General features: G+C 37.8%; 1 long non-coding RNA gene across 1 annotated transcript in view; it reads right to left on the minus strand.

Moving 5' to 3' along the window:
- Positions 1 to 7394: 7394 nt before the first annotated feature.
- LOC109026819 (uncharacterized) overlaps positions 7395 to 15334 on the minus strand; it is a 192628-nt gene continuing 184688 nt past the window's right edge. The window contains exon 3 of the long non-coding RNA XR_002005864.4: positions 7395 to 9138. This is a non-coding gene — a long non-coding RNA (uncharacterized lncRNA). The remainder of the gene's footprint in view (positions 9139 to 15334) is intronic.

Here is a 15334-nt window from a genome sequence, read left to right on the forward strand (position 1 = left end):
ACAGCATCTCAATACAGCTTCTTAGGTGCAGTTTCTCTTAACCTATAAACTATAGAAACAATTGTCTTCCCCACATCCATCCAACATACCATGGTAGAACTGGCATAGGATAACTACTAAAGGTATTCTTATTTAAAAAGTTAGAAGACATGAGGCACACAGCAATCACTAGTCCATAGGAATTTTGAAATCCAACTAGGCATTTATTTTATTTATTTATTTATTTATTTTGCCAGTTCTTTGACTGGTTCTCAGGACTACTGCTTGAGAATGATTCTCAGTGGCTCTTGGCTGTGTTTTCTGAGTCATTTTTCCATTTCCTTAAGAAATAGCTGGCAGTGTTTTCCTTTGTATATGAGAATATATAAGGGAATATAATAATTACCTTGTAAATGTTGTAGATTTTCTGTTTATTTATTGAGGTTAACTCCACTAGACAAAAGCTACCAACCACAAATATGATTGAAATAAGTCCTTACCTACCTTAGACTTATTGTAACTCTGCAAGGGAACAATGCCCTTAAGATTTTTAGAAATCCCACACTTAAATAAAAAGGATCTTTGAGACATATCCTGAAGATCTTTGAATGGGGTTTTGTATGTTTGAGACACCACCTTAAGTCTTTTTGAGATCTCAACAAAGGGTTTGAACATCATACCCTTGATTTTATCTGTAGATCATGGTTTCCCGACAGAACCCAAGATTTGATCTCTACACCAAAGCAGTTTATTAATTTTAGCATAATTTGCCATCTGGAAAGCCTAGGAATGAAAAATACTGTTATTTTTAAACCCAGAAAGTCCTGGCTCCTTTACATTCAGTAGTTTTTTCATTAGCATTTCTCTATTTTCTTATATTTAACATAGAATGCTCTAGCAGCCTATGGTACAGGTGGCACTTTCAATAAATACTCCACCTGGAAGTCTCCATGGCTCAATTATCTAGACCAGTCAATACATTTTCTAGCCTCCATGTTATCACAGGTAATAGAGTTTCTAAACTTTCTACCAGTATATCACAAGTGTATTCTTTCAGTTTCCAGTAACCCTTTTATTTATTTAATTCCACTCTTAGACTCTTCTTGAAGGCCATCAAAGTTTGATTGTCAGACTTCTTAAGACCCTTTAGGTTTTCACCAACACTCTCCTCAGTGTCTTTCCAGTCTCTATTAATCTCCAAATGCCAAAGTCACTCCCGTGTGGTTTTTAGGTAGTTTTGTTATGACAGCACCTTGTTTCCAGGCACAAAATATGTTTCGTTTATTTAATGCTACATAACAAACTACTTTGAAATTTAGGATATATAAAACCCATTTATTATGTTCATAGATTCTCTGAGTCAGGAATTTAGACAGGGCATAAAGAGGATGGCTTGTCTCCTCTCCATGATGTGTGGGGCCCCAGCTAGAAGATTCATTCTGAGGGCTGGAATCATCTGAAGGCTTGTTGACTCACGTAAATGGTGGTAGATAAAGGTTGTTGGCTGGAACTTCAGCTACACTGGGCATGAACTTCTCTGTGTGATCCTTTTGTGTGGGTGAGTGTGGGCCTTTTCATAGCATAAGGGTTGTCTTCGCAAGCAACCCAAAATGAAGGAGCCAGGGGCAAGATGGATTCTTTTTGAGACCCAGTCCCAGAAGTCATACAGCATTACTTCAATCTATTCTAATGGCTGGAAAAGTCACAAGCCTTTCCAGGTTTGAGGAGAGAGGAAATAGGTGACAACTCTTGATGGGGAGTTGTAGGGTTCTGGAGGGGCATATGGAATTGAAAATATGCTGTGGCCATCTTTGGAGATTACAGTCTGCCACATTGCCTTTTATTAATGTCATTCAAACATTCCTGATTTTTAAGCATTAAACTGATATGTGCATATGGCAGAAATAAAAAGACCAAAAGGTATTATACAATGTAAGAATAAAAAGGCCCTCAGTTTTTTCCTAATCACAAGTATGCATGCTTAACTATTAGCAATTAAATTTAATCATTATTAACTTTATTGTGTAGTCTGTCAAAAATGCTCTATGCACATACCAACATATACTTATTTCTATTATATTCTATTGAGTCTCTACGTTCTAAAACCCTTTCTTATTTATCCATATTGCTAGGGTTATAAATTACAGACTATTCTTGGAATTTTTCTCTTGAAAGTTTTTCTGAGTCTTTTTCTTCAAATCTGCTATGCCTATGGTTTGACTAAGCTAAAATACAACTGTATCTCCAATCATGCACTGATGACAGAAAGTAGAGCAGAAGTTGACTGTATCCTGGGATGGCAGAGTGGCCATTTAGGAGGAAAATATTGTCCCTTGATGACAAAGAGTGGGTTTTGTTTTGTTCTCTCATGTTTAATGTTTTTAAGAGTTTGGTAGGGCAGATTAAAAAACTCATATGAGGATTTTGTATGAGTATGAGAATCTCAGGACACCTCAAGACTTAATGATTAGGGGATGAAGGGGAAGTGTGTTTCAGGTTTCTGATATATGCTATGTAATGGAAAGAACCATAAGTTAAGATTTTAGAGACTTTGTTTGGTCTTGGGTCTTCCTACTGGGAAGCTTTGTGACCTTGAACAAGTCTCCTTTCCTTTAAGCACTTAATTCATTTGCAACATAAAGAGGTTGGACTTAAAGTCTAAAAGTATGGTCCATGAAACAGCAGCATCCACATCATGTGGGAGCCTGTTGAAATCTTGAATTTCTCTCCAGAACTAGTACATCTGATTCTACATTTTAAAATCTTCAGGTCGTTCACAATAAAGTGTGAAAAGCACTGAACTAAAGAATTTCTAAGGTCCCTTTCTATTCTAACTTTGTAGGACTGAAAGAACTTACAGGAGAAGGATAAGAAGAAAACACAGCAATGATGATATTGATATTTTCTGAAAAAGTCAAAGATTTTCTTTTTTTCTAGTTGAAAACTAGGGTGGCAAAAATGCTGAATGATACAAGGTTGCCTGTTGTATTTTGTAATATTGTAGCCCTGTTGTAGTTTCCAGCCAGAGCTTTTTCTGCTTCACTTGCTGTTCTCATTAGTCAGCTTCTCAAGGTAGCTTTCAAGAATTCTGTTAGAAACAAGCTAGGAAAAGTAAAGTAACCTACCAAAGATCATGCTTTAAGGCAGTGCTGAAAATACCAGTCATAATAGATGACAACAGTATTCCAGAAAGAGCCTCAAAAGATGAAAAGATTTAGTTAAATAAAGCCTAGAACAGTAAGTGGTGTTTCGGGTGATTTAACACATGGTAGAATAAATAAAAGAAAGGGAGTTACTTTGTAGATTCTGGATATTAGCCCTTTGTTAGATGAGTAGGTTGCGAAAATTTTCTCCCATTTTGTAGGTTGCCTGTTCACTCTGATGGTAGTTTCTTTTGCTGTGCGGAAGCTCTTTAGTTTAATTAGATCCCATTTGTCAATTTTGGCTTTTGTTGCCATTGCTTTTGGTGTTTTAGACATGAAGTCCTTGCCCATGCCTATGTCCTGAATGGTAATGCCTAGGTTTTCTTCTAGGGTTTTTATGGTTTTAGGTCTAACGTTTAAGTCTTTAATCCATCTTGAATTAATTTTTGTATAAGGTATAAGGAAGGGATCCAGTTTCAGCTTTCTACATATGGCTAGCCAGTTTTCCCAGCACCATTTATTAAATAGGGAATCCTTTCCCCATTGCTTGTTTTTCTCAGGTTTGTCAAAGATCAGATAGTTGTAGATATGCGGCATTATTTCTGAGGGCTCTGTTCTGTTCCATTGATCTATATCTCTGTTTTGGTACCGGTACTATGCTGTTTTGGTTACTGTAGCCTTGTAGTATAGTTTGAAGTCAGGTAGCGTGATGCCTCCAGCTTTGTTCTTTTGGCTTAGGATTGACTTGGTGATACGGGCTCTTTTTTGGTTCCATATGAACTTTAAAGTAGTTTTTTCCAATTCTGTGAAGAAAGTCATTGGTAGCTTGATGGGGATGGCATTGAATCTATAAATGACCTTGGGCAGTATGGCCATTTTCACGATATTGATTCTTCCTACCCATGAGCATGGAATGTTCTTCCATTTGTTTGTATCCTCTTTTATTTCATTGAGCAGTGTTTGTAGTTCTCCTTGAAGAGGTCCTTCATGTCCCTTGTAAGTTGGATTCCTAAGTATTTTATTCTCTTTGAAGCAATTGTGAATGGGAGTGCACTCATTATTTGGCTCTCTGTTTGTCTGTTGTTGGTGTGTAAGAATGCTTGTGATTTTTGTACATTGATTTTGTATCCTGAGACTTTGCTGAAGTTGCTTATCAGCTTAAGGAGATTTTGGGCTGAGACAATGGGGTTTTCTAGATATACAATCATGTCATCTGCCAACAGGGACAATTTGACTTTCTCTTTTCCTAATTGAATACCCTTTATTTTCTTCTCCTGCCTAACTGCCCTGGCCAGAACTTCCAACACTATGTTGAATAGGAGTGGTGAGAGAGGGCATCCCTGTCTTGTGCCAGTTTCCAAAGGGAATGCTTCCAGTTTTTGCCCATTCAGTATGATATTGGCTGTGGGTCTGTCATAGATAGCTCTTATGATTTTGAGATATGTCCCATCACTACCTAATTTATTGAGAGTTTTCAGCATGAAGAGTTGTCGAATTTTGTCAAAGGCCTTCTCTGCATCTATTGAGATAATCATGTGGTTTTTGTCTTTGGTTCTGTTTATATGCTGGATTACATTTATTGATTTGCGTATATTGAACCAGCCTTGAACTCAGACAAATTTACAAGAAAAAAACAAACAACCCCATCAAAAAGTGGGTAAAGGATATGAACAGACACTTCTCAAAAGAAGACATTTATGCAGCCAAAAGACACATGAAAAAATGCTCGTCATCACTGGCCATCAGAGAAATGCAAATCAAAACCACAATGAGATACCATCTCACACCAGGTAGAATGGCAATCATTAAAAAGTCAGGAAACAACAGGTGCTGGAGAGGATGTGGAGAAATAGGAACACTTTTACACCACTGGTGGGACTGTAAACTAGTTCAACCATTGTGGAAGTCAGTGTGATGATTCCTCAGGGATCTAGAACTAGAAATGCCATTTTGACCCAGCCATCCCATTACTGGGTATATACCCAAAGGACTATAAATCATGCTGCTATAAAGACACATGCACACATATGTTTATTGTGGCACTACTCACAATAGCAAAGACTTGGAACCAACCCAAATGTCCAACAATGATAGACTGGATTAAGAAAATGTGGCACATATACACCATGGAATACTATGCAGCCATAAAAAATGATGAGTTCATGTCCTTTGTAGGGACATGGATGAAACTGGAAATCATCATTCTCAGTAAACTATCACAAGGACAAAAAACGGAACACCACATGTTCTCACTCATAGATGGGAATTGAACAGTGAGAATACATGGACAGAGGAAGGGGAACATCACACTCTGGGGACTGTTGTGGGGTCGGGGGAGGTGGGAGGGGGGAGGGATAGCATTAGGAGATATACCTAATGCTAAATGACGAGTTAATGGGTGCAGCACACCAGTATGGCACATGTGTACATATGTAACTAACCTGCACATTGTGCACATGTACCCTAAAACTTAAAGTATAATAATAATTTTTAAAAAAAGGGAGTTACTTTATTCCTCTTATAAAAACATTTTTTCCTTCCTCACTGCAGCCCAGTATGTGGACATAATAGGAGCCTATTATGGTGAATTTATTCTTTCTTTAATCTTTCCAATAAATATTTATTGGGCACCTATTAGGTGTCAGACCTTGTGCTGTAAAAAAAAAAAAAGACAACTTTATTCTTTTATTTTTAATAGTTAAGTTATAATTCACATACTACTCTATGATTCACGTATGTAAAATATGTGAATTTAATCATTTTCATTGTGTTCATCAACATGAGTAACCATTACCAGAGTCAATTAATTTTAGGACACTTTCATCACCTGAAAAAGAAGTCCTGTATCATTTAGCTGTCACTCTCCTGTCTTCCCTTGCCCCAGCTCTGAGCAATTGCTACTACTTTCTGTCTACAGATATTTCTTTATTCCGGACATTTTATATAAATGGAATTATATGATATGTGGTCTTCTTGTGACTGGCTTTTCACTTAGCATAATATATTCAAGGTTCATTCATGTTGCATGGATCATACTTCATTCCTTTCATAGACAAATAGTTTCTTTTAAATAGATGCATTGCATTTTTCTTATCCATTTATCAGTTCATGAACAGTTAGGTTGTTTTCACCTTTTGACTATTGTAAGTAATGCTCCAATAACTATTCACATGCAGGTTTTTGTGTGGACATATATTTTCATTTCTCTTGAGTGTGTACTTAGCACTGAAACTGCTAGGTCATACAATAATTCTATGTTTTATCACTGAACAACTACCAGACTGTTTTCCAAAGTGGCAGCATGAAACTTCACTCCTAGCAAACTTAAAGAAATGGGGTTGAATTGGAGGTGGCTGGCAGTATGTGAGATATTTGACAACATGCAGTCTGAATCTCATCGCCCCATCCATTTCATTTTTCCCACCTCCATCTGTATATGTTTCTTAAAACATCCTTATATTTCCCTGCTGAAAGACCTACCAGGGAAAATCGCTGACTGGTAGGCCCATGCCCTCAAGGATGTGATACTCAAGGTGCTCCATATTATGACGTAAGCAGAGCAGTTTAAACATTGTAGCTTTATGTTCTTGAATGTATAATTCATTTATTTCTGCCTCCGTTTCCTTTTCTCTTAAATAGATTGCCATAAAATATTGAAATGTAGAATCTTTAATAGAGTTTCTGACATATTACAGGTAACCTATGGCAATGATTGATATAACATCAATAAAAAATAAAAAGTTGTATTTCTATTTAGCTGCAAACATTTGGAAAATGTAAATATGCCATTTATAATAGCATAAACAGACCATATATATTTAACAAATTTTAATTATGGATACATAATAGTTATACACATTTATGGGGTACATGTGATATTTTGATACAAGCATACAACATGTAATGATCAAATTAGGGTAGCCATCACCTCAAATATTTATCATTTCTTTGTGTTAGGAACATTTCAATTCCACCCTTTTAGTTATTTTGAAATATACCATAAATTATTAACTATAGTTGTGCTATTGTACTACTGAATGCTAGATCTTATTCTTTTTAACTGTATTTTTGTACCCATTAACCATTCTCTCTTTATGCCCCCCTCTGCACTACCCAAAAAGATACAGAAACTCTACTAAACATTCTAACATATTCCTCAGAGATTTAAAGAAGACCTAAGTTTATGAAGATAGAGAACATGTTAATGAACTGGGAGATTTAATATGGTTTGATTAGACCTAATTACAAACTAAATGAAATTTGCATTTTTTTGGTGGAAATAGACAAGTTTATTCTAAAATTTATATGAAAATACAAGAAAGAAAGAACTTCCAAAGCTATCTTGAAAAAGAACAAATTCAGATAAATTGTATTACTTTATATCAAGACCTGCAGCAAGCCACAATAATCAAGATAGTATTGCATTAGCATAAGGGTATACAAGCTGATCACTGGGACAAAGTAAAGCTCAGAAAGAAATCAATACACACATAGTCAGTTAATTTCAATAAAAGCTCAAAGACACTTCAATGGAAAGTCTTTTTGAACAAACAGTGCTGAAATAACTAGATAACCATGGAAATAATGAATCTTAGCCACAATTCACAATATTCACAAAATTAATGTAGATAAATTATAGATTCAATTATAAAAGCTAAAGCTGTAAAGGTTTTATGAAGAAAAAAAACACAGAAGACTATATTATGATCTTAGGCTAGGCAAGATTTTATAGAGATGAAAGAAAAAGCACTAGCTGCAAAAAAGCAATAAATTGGATTTCACAAAAATAAAACAACAAAAATTCTCTGCTCATCAAAAGAAAATTAAAAGTTTAGCTGTAATGTGGGAAAAAATATTAGCAATATGTATTCGATGATGAACTTCACCCAGAACAAGAGCAAACCATTAATACAAAGATACTGTTGTTGTTTTTTTACGACTGAATGAAAGTTTTGGACATTTAAAAAAAATGGTGAATTGCACATGAAAATGTGCTTGATATCATTAGTCATCAGAGAAATGTAAACGAAAATAAAAATAAACTATTGCACCACTTCGTTGTGGCAACAACAAATGTTGGTGAGGATGTGGAGGAAGTGGAACTCCCAGATCTTACTCAGAGAAGTAGGTAATGGAGCATCCAGTTTGGAAAACAGCTTGATGATTTTCATAAAGTTAAGCATATACCTCTGTTTTGACTCAGAAATTCCATCCCTAACTATTTACCTACGAGAAATGAAAATGTTTCTACAACAAGACTTGAGCATGTTTATAGCAGCTTTACTAGTAAATAGCCAAAAGCTTTACTAACAATAGCCAATGTCAAGAGTACAATGGGTACATAAGTTGTGGTATATTCATATAATGGAATACTCCTCAGCTACATCAAGGTGACAAATTACTGATAACATGGAACAATATGAATGGATTTCAAAAAAATGATACTGCCTAAACTAGCAAGAAACAAATGAGAAAGTACTATATGATTTCCTAAGATGTGAAGTTCTAGTACATAATGATAAAAATCAGAACCCTAGTTGTTTCCTGTGGCGAGTGGATTGACTGGAAGGGGACACGAAGTAATTTCCTGGGTGATAAAAATGTTCTTCATCATGATAGTGTTGTTTACATGGATGTATATAGTTGCTAAACTCGTGTAATTGTGCACTGAAGATTTGTGCATTTAACTTTCTGTAAATTTTGCTTGAAATAGAAAACTCTAAATCCATCCTGGGAAATGTATTAGTTTGTATACTTGGCAATGTGGTTTACTTGCCTGCACATTGGCACCTTTATCTCTTTAATGGATTATTACTGGATTTAAAGAGAAATCTAAAGTGTTCAGTTATTTTTGGCACGTTACAGGTATAGAAGGTGTAGCATATCATTAACACAACTAAACTTTCAACTCGCCAAATAATTTGCTGTAGCCAAATGAGAATCTTGACGAGTTTTGCATATATCCATTTCGTTACTTCCTCTTCGCGTTTGGTTCTGGACATCTTGGAGCTTGAACCTATGAAGTTAATCATTGAAAATTAAGAGTTGGTTATGCTAGCTACCACATGCTACTACAATCTTAAACCCTTTTATTTCTTTCCACTTTTGTTTCCTCATATTGCTTCCTATGCCTAGCTGTGCATTAGAATCAGCTGGTGACGTTTTTAAAGTACCCTGTTGTTTGGGTGTCATGGCAGAGATATTCATCTAATTGATCTGGTGTGAGGAGTAGGCGTTAGTATTTTTAAAAAGCTGTCCAGGCATTTGAATCTGGAGTCGGAGTTAAAAACCACTGGACCAGGTGATGTTTAACGATCTTTTCAGCTCAAATGGCAAATCTACAAGCTAAAAATATTCAATGAAAGTGTTTGGTTAAGCTACATTTTTAAATTGTTGTTGTATTGATGTTGTTGTTGAATTACAAAGTGTTTAAGCAGAGAACAGAGGTTCCAACTAAACATCAACACTAGGCTTTCTATTGCTTCATATCCATCCCTTTTCCCTATTTACTTTTATTCTGAAGGCATCGAATTTTCATATTTGTGATTTTTGGTTCTAAAGATATTCAATTCAGCAGCACCTATAAGGAAAGGGTCCCCCCCCCCTTTTTTTTTTAACCATTGTGACTTATTGTCATCTTCTATGAATGAAAGTTCTGATCTTACTCATCTGGAAAGACATATAGAACTGGGAAACTAAATTTTGAATACAATCTCTCATGCTGCCTTGTTCAGTTGCAGCAAGTTGGCTACAAAATTGCCCTCCGCAGCTATTGTATCTACTGCTGTATCAGCAGAGTAAAGGGAATCTGATATAAAACCTTCAGAAAATGCAGATAGTTATTTTTTTTAAGTCTGGGAATTACAGAACAGATGAAAGAACAGCTTCACTGTTTTCTTTCCATATATAATAAGGTATTCAACTGGAGTCGGGGTAGTGAGGTCACTAACTGCATTACAAATAGCTGGATCAGGTGGGCTAACTCTTACGAGAATAATAACTTAGTAGAATTCATAAAGAGAGAAAAGAAGGGGATACTGGGATTGGTCCTAAAACCCCTTTCAGTTCAAAGGAGCTGGACTAATGTGCTGTATCAGTGATAAATGATTTGCTATTGTCAAATCTTCCAAATGGCTGATAATATAATCCACAGCCCAGAAGTCTGTATGTATTTGAAATGTTTCGTTCCTCTGTAGGGAAAAATTTAAAAAGTAAATCCCATGACAATTGAAGTAGATGATATCTCTCCCCAGCCACCTTGATCCATCCAGACATGTGACATATTTCCCTCCTTAATTTTGATAAAAAATTCTTTGGCATTTTATACAAAAGTAGCCCAAGTTAGTTATTAAGATTTAGCAAATAAACATATGAAATCTTCCACAATAGTGCCTAATAAAGAAGAAAAGATAACTTAGAAAATATATGACTGAGTTGGTTAAAAGTTCCTTATGACCACCTGACATTAGACATGCTGCAGAGAAATTTATACATGTATTTCTTTTTGAATATTTTGGATATTAGGTACTCATTACTTCACAAGCATTGTTTTTCATTTTTGGACAAGTTTTAGAACCTTCAACTATCAGTTGTATTCTGTTCTCCAAACCCACATTAAAAAAGTCGTCTTCTTCAATGTGACAATTTTAAGTGTTAGGTAAAACATAACTGTCTTTAATTTCCTTTTGTTAGAATAAATATTCTCAGGTTCTTCATTCATCCACCACATGCCATTGCTTTTTGCCCCATCATCATCCTGGTCACCTTTGAAGTTCTAATTTCCCAAAGACCTCCTGAAACTCTTTTTTTGGAATTTAGGACTCTCTTTCAGTGTGTGATCTGACAGCCAAAAGTGTGGAGAGAGATTTCTATCTGCTTGTTTCTAGACAAAAATTGTATTACACCCTTAAACCCTTCATGAAGAAGAGCAGAGAGAAAAAACGAACAAATGCCTGTTTGTTCTATTTAACAAAGTCTCAGATTGCATTAGCATCCCCCACCCCCAACTTTGGCAGCCTCATTTTTCCTTTTCAGTGAACTCAATCTTCACAGCTGGTTAATTCTGTCACTTGAGTGTGTGATTCAACTGAAGCCAGGCTGAGGGCCAAGCCCTTCCATGGACACAGCCCACAGCCCTTTTCCCTGCCAATCATCTGCCCACAGACCCTTCCTTGGTCATGAGAGAGACTGACAAACACTTTGTTCTTCCCATCCTCTAAATGGCAAATCTGAGGGCAGAGAAAAAATAAGCTGGGTATTAGCAACTTGGGGTGATAGTTCTGGATCTTCTCAGAATGGCTCGGTGACCTTACATAAGTTCTCTAACAGGGCTGCTAGAAGTTGTTGTAAAAATTAAATTGATACTTTGGGAGGCCGAGGCGGGCAGATCACCTGAGGTCAGGAGTTTGAGACCAGCCTGACCACCACGGTGAAACTCCGTCTCTACTAAAAATACAAAAATTAGCTGGGTATGGTGGCAGGCACCTGTAATCCCAGCCACTCAGGAGGCTGAGGCAGGAGAATCGCTTGAACCCGGGAGGCGGAGGTTGCAGTGAGCCGAGATCACACCATTGCACTCCAGCCTGAGCAACAGAGTGAGACTCCATCTAAAAAAAAAAAAAAAAAAAAAAAAAAAATTAAATTGATATAGAGCATTCTTCTTACTCATATCCATTGTTCAGTATTAAGCATCATATTCCTTTTTTTTCTTTTTGAGATGGAGGCTCGCTCTGTTGCCCAGGCTGGAGTGCAGTGGCGTGATCTCCGCTCACTGCAATCTCCGCCTCCCAGGTTCACGCCATTCTCCTGCCTCAGCCTCCCGAGTAACTGGGACTATAGGCGCCCACCACCACACCCGGGTAATTTTTTGTATTTTTAGTAGAGACAGGGTTTCACCATGTTAGCCAAGATGGTCTCGATCTTCTGACCTTGTGATCTGCCTGCCTCGGCCTCCCAAAGTGCTGGGATTACAGGCGTGAGCCACCTCACCCGGCCCAAGCATTATATTCTTTTTGGAAGGTGAGCACATGATTTTATTAGTGGTCTGATAGAGCAGCTAAGCATATTGAGCTTTGTTCAAGTGATGGACTTTCAACTGTCCTTTTATTTTCTTCTCTATTGAATTCTGAGTATGGAAAATCACTTTCTTTACTGTCACAACTTTTGAACATTCATTTAATTCCCCACTATATTATAAATACATAAAGGAGCTTTATTGTAGATTGAATTCTATTATGTTTAGTAACAGGTGTGAGGCAGTGTGATGGTTAATAGGAAGTAGAAGTGGCACCACTCACCATTACCCCTAGTGACCCAACAGCAGAATTTTTGCTTCCTGTTCCCATGACATTATGTTCTGCTGGCCTAGAGGTCTTAGTTCCTGGGGGAGGAATGCTGCCACCCAGACACAACAATGATTCCATTGAAATGAAAGTTAAGACTGCCACCTGGCCACTTTTAACTCCTCATGCCTCTGAGTCAAAAGGTTAAGAAAGGGGTTACAGTGTTGGCTGTGGTGACTGACCTAGACAATCAAAATCAGACTACTACTCCACAGTGGAGGTAAGAGAGAGTATTTGTGGAATATAAAAAATCCCTTAGGGTGTCTGTTATTAATAGTATTACCCTGCCCTATAGTTACGGTCCACAGGAAATGACAACAGCCCAATCCAGGCAGGAATAGGGATGGCCCAGACCCTGTGAGAATGAAAGTTTGGGGCCTGGTGTGGTGGCTCACACCTGTAATCCCAGCACTTTCAGAAGCCGAGGCAGGCAGATCACCTGAGGTCGGGAGTTCGAGACCAGCCTGGCCAACATGGCAAAACCCAGTCTCTAGTAAAAATACAACAAAAATTAACAGGGTGTGGTGGCACACACCTGTAATCCCAGCTACTCGGGAAGCTGAGACAGGAGAATCGCTTGAGCCCAGGAGGCGGAGGTTGCAGTGAGCTGAGTTCACGTCACTGCGCTCTATCCTGGGCGACAGAATGAGACTCCATCATCTCAAAAAACAAAACAAAATGAAACAAAAAAAAATAAGTTTGGGTCACTCTAGCAAATAAAAAACCACAACCAGCTAAGTACTTGTTAAAGACAAAGAAAATACAAAATAAATAATAGAAAAAGGTAATTTTTTGAATTTTGAGACAGAGTCTCACTTTGATACCTAGGCTGGAGTACAGTGGCACAATCTTGGCTCACTGCAATCTCTGCATCCCGGGTTCAAGCAATTCTCCTGCCTCAGCCTCCCGGGTAGCTGGGATTACAGGTGTGTGCCACCACACCCGGCCAATTTTTGTATTTTTAGTAGAGATGGGGTTTCACTATGTTGGCCAGGCTGGTCTTGAACACCTGACGTCAGGTGATCTGCCCACCTCGGCCTCCCAAAGTGCTGGGATTGCAAGCAGAAAAAGGTAATTATTAATACCAACTATGACCATGTGACCTGTTACAGAAATGAAGACTATGTTTGCTCATTTTGTTAAAAATATGTTTGTGCATATATATACCTGTATTAAGCAAATATCTTTATTTTCTTCATTCCCTTGACATGTAACATAAAATATATTGAATTCATGTCGGCACTTCAGTGTTAATTTTATGTAATAATATTTAAGGATTTGTGCATTTTTGCTTGCATGGAGAATAATTATGTTAGGCAGAATTATGACTTATCTTTAGAGATTAAGTATAATTTTAAAATATATATGGGTGTCAAGTTGACAAACAGTGGATTTTGTGATGGTTAATATTAAGTGTCAACTTGGCTGGATTGAGGGATGCCTAGATGGCTAATGAGGTACTGTTTATGAGTGTGAGTGTGAGTGTGTTGCCAGAGGAGATTGACATTTGAGTCAGTGGACTAGGAGAGGAAGACCCTCCTCAGTGTGGGTGGGCACCATTCAATCATCTGGCAGCACAGCCAGAACAAAGCAGGGGGAAGAAGGGGCATAAACAGCTTGCTGAGTCTTCCAGCTCTCTCTTCTCCCTCTCTGCCTCTTTCTCTTCCTTTGTGAAAGGAAAATAAATCTTGGAACCCCAAAATCATGAAGCCAAAAGGAAAATTCAAGCTGAGAACTGCTTAGGGCAAATCTGCCTCCCATTCTATTGCTTAAAAAGATAGCTAAGATAAGCTACATACCTCCCTGATAAGGAATTTCCTTGTGGACAAAGGACAGACAGAACTCACTGAGATAAATGCATATCTATCTGATCACCTACTTTGGAAAGGCTAATCAGAGACTCAAAAGAATGGAACAATTTGTCTCCTATCTACCCTATGACCTGGAAGCCCCCTCCCTGCTTTGAGTTGTCCCACCTTTTCGGATTGAACCAATGTGCATCTTGCACATATCGATTGATGTCTCCTGTCTCCCTAAAATGTATAAAACCAAGCCGTGCCTGACCACCTTGGGCATATGTCATCAGGACCTCTTGAGGCTGTGTCAGGAGTGCACAGTCCTTAACTTTAGCAAAAGAAACTTCCTAAATTGATTGAGACCTATCTCGGATATTTGGAGTTCACACCTTGCTGGACACCTTGCTTTCTCTCCTACTGCCCTTGGACATTAGGTTCCAGGTTCTTTGGCCTTAGGACTCCAGAACTTGGACCAGGGGTCCCCTGGGGGCTCTCAGGCCTTTGGCCTTACACTGAGGGCTGCACTGTCAGCTTTCCTCATTGTGAGAGGTTTTTGTCTTGAACTGAACCTCACTACCAGCCTCTCTCTTTCCTCAGCTTGCAAAGGGCCTATTGGGAGACTTTCCTTTGTAAACATGGGAGCCAATTCTCCCTAATAAATGTCTTTATATATATATACATACATTTTATTGATTCTGTCCCTCTGGAGAACTCTGACTAACTCAGGCAGAGTGGAGTTAGGAAAACAAACATTTCAGCTGTGAAATTCTAAACTAGAGGATAGTGATCTAAAACCTTACGACATTGAGCCACTCAGGGTTGTGGTAAGATGTCTTCACATGAGTCCAAAATCCATTACAATGTTGCCAATGTAGTGAAATTGTCTTTGTTCCTTCACTTCTCACCTGCGGTATTTGGGCAAGCTTACACCTATAGTTAGTGATTGCTCAACCTCTGGAACCCAGATCAGTGTTGCAAATACTCTCTATGCATGTTTTCATTCACCTTCTTACCTGTGGCAGACTTCAGCCATTGAGTATAGCACTCCTTATGAAGCCCAAACATAGCCCAAAGT

This window comes from Gorilla gorilla, chromosome 4 (assembly GCF_029281585.2).
Source record: "Gorilla gorilla gorilla isolate KB3781 chromosome 4, NHGRI_mGorGor1-v2.1_pri, whole genome shotgun sequence".
NCBI lineage: Eukaryota > Metazoa > Chordata > Mammalia > Primates > Hominidae > Gorilla > Gorilla gorilla.